Raw genomic sequence first — 2,688 nt, forward strand, 5'->3', positions numbered from 1 at the left:
AAGATAATAAAAGGAAGTCAACATACAAGAATAAGAAAGATTCTATCACAATCAATTGGACCATTACTTTCTGTAAAGTCTCACTCATGTTAAAGCATCAAATCCTGAAGCAGAGAATATTCTCAGGGAAGAAATGTAACAGACAAAGAAAAGGTTTCTGTAAATGAACCTAAAAGTTAATAAACAACTATAAATCAACTGAATTTCCTCTTTAAATTCAACAGGCAAGTAACCTTTGTCATATAAAATAAGCCAGACACTGTCCTGAAGAAGTGCACTAACTCAACAAGATGCAATATGAAATAGATCACGTGGCTCTCACAAAGGAATGGTGAATTTCAAAAAGAAATTATAGCTATCAAGATTTGGAACCCTTTCAAATGACATTTAATCCTAAAAGACTATTACTGCTTATATTACAAAGTGCCAAACTTTAATGAATGTCATGAGAAAAGAGAAAACCAAGCATTTTGATAGGCCTTTTCTTGTCTACTATGTGACTATCACAGACTTTTTATAATCCAAACAATACTGAGACCATAATAAATAACCAAAGATAAATGACCATGGCTATAAAAATATGATGTGAACAGAAAAAAATCAATTAAGCTCTATAGATCTAAGATCTAGAGGCAAATCAGACTGTTAAATCACATCTAGAAGAAACAAGGTATGAGGAATTCTAAAGTATACAATATTTATATCTCAAGTCTAGAAAGTTAAAGTAGATAAAACCGTTAGTATGTGCTGGATAGCAGGATAGGGGAATGATGTAACTGTCAAAATGTTCAGCTGCATGGCATTTGAGTTGTTTCTAATTCTTGGACTTAAGTAACTTTTTTTGAGTTGATAGGGGAATGATGTAACTGTCAAAATGTTCAGTTGCATGGCATTTGAGTTGTTTCTAATTCTTGGACTTAAGTAACTTTTTTTGACAAGTAATAAAGTCTGAGAAAGCTTAATGTTTGTAAATTCATTTGAATCACAACTGAAAATTTCTTATTCTGTGATTTTTTTTATGGAATTAAGCAATGTTACTATCACACCAACGTGGGAAAAACGTTTCATTGTATTAATGTCAGTATAATAATATCATGTAAAGCAACTGGTCATTCATATGTTATTAACCAAAAACCAGAAGAAACTAGTCCATATATAACCATAAACATACGATAAATATAAGTAAGAACAGATTTAGGTAACCCAGAGAAGTAATAAAGAGCATTTAATTATGCCACCATCTTTGAATGCCTGGCAAGTTCCACATATTGGTTTTACATCATTATTTAGCATCATAACATGTACCACATGCCATCATCATAGCTTAGTAAAGTGAAAGAACATTAGTATTTAGTAATGTATGCTTGAAACATTTATTTATAAAATGATAAAAGTGACTGAGTTCATTGCTTAATACATCATTTAGTTAGACAGATTGTGTGTGTGTGTGTGTGTGTAAAATTCTTTAACAATTATTTTGACAAATGAAAGACAACTTATTTGAATTTAAATGTATTATTATTATTTTGGATATTTTAACTTACAATTGATGGTAAATAAAAAGTTACAGGTTCAACTTTTACCTACTATAATAATCAACCTATGTAATGAAGTATACTTTCTGTGAGAAGGAAGTTGAAAGTGGGCTCTTTTCTCAAATAGTACCATATGTTTTTATGTAGTTTAAAATGCAAATTATGTTGAATAAAGTCTCATTTTGTTCAAGAAACGTAACTATTTTTCAAAAACCAAAACTATTAAGCTTGTTTCTTTAAATATTAAGAAGCCTAGATGCATCTGACTAGTAGCATAAAGTGTGAATTTACAACTTGGTCATAAATAACTAAATGATTCAAGAGAAACTGCACTTCATCAACCATGCATAATGCCCACAAATTATGAACAGTTTCACACAAGTTCAACAAACTATTTCATTAGGCAGACATTGCTTGAATATGGTAAAAACATGAGTTATTAGATATAATGAGGTAAAACTATCACAATAATTGCTGAAAATACTCTATGTATATCCTAAATGTAAATAGTGAATTTACTACTGTTAGTTTTAGTACTTCCATACATGTTAAACAACAGGGCCACCAATGGTTATTCAAAATGTCTGATCACCATTTTTTCATGTTAGAGAATCAATAACAATGTAAAATAAATAAAAAAGTGCTCTGCAAATGTAATTAACTATACTCTGTGGTTTACACATTTATTCTGATTTTAAAAAACATGCTGCTGTTTTCAGAAAAATCTAGATATTTCTACTAGAGCTTGGTGATTAACTTCATTATCCACAAGCATCAATTACATTAACTAGTGCCATGTAAGATAACTAATTAATGAAAATTATGATTAAATAGATTAATGACCTAAAAATAATCACCTAATCCAAAATAATATTCCAAATTATTACTATTTTCAATAATTGCAATTATGCAAGTTTCGTGTGAGAAGAATCAGTTAGTTAAATATAACTGATTAATGAGTCGGATGAATGATTATCAAATTCCACTAATTGTATAGTTCTGAGAAAGTCTTTGCATGTAAGATGGGTAGTGATTATGAAACATTTATAAATATTTTAAAAGGTGGTTAAAACTTTACAAATCTTAAAAGTTGTGATTTAATATATTAATATCTAACTTTCTTGAAAACTTTACATTACATTTTATGGCATAT

This window comes from Limulus polyphemus, unplaced genomic scaffold (assembly GCF_000517525.1).
Source record: "Limulus polyphemus unplaced genomic scaffold, Limulus_polyphemus-2.1.2 Scaffold3859, whole genome shotgun sequence".
NCBI classification, from domain to species: domain Eukaryota; kingdom Metazoa; phylum Arthropoda; class Merostomata; order Xiphosura; family Limulidae; genus Limulus; species Limulus polyphemus.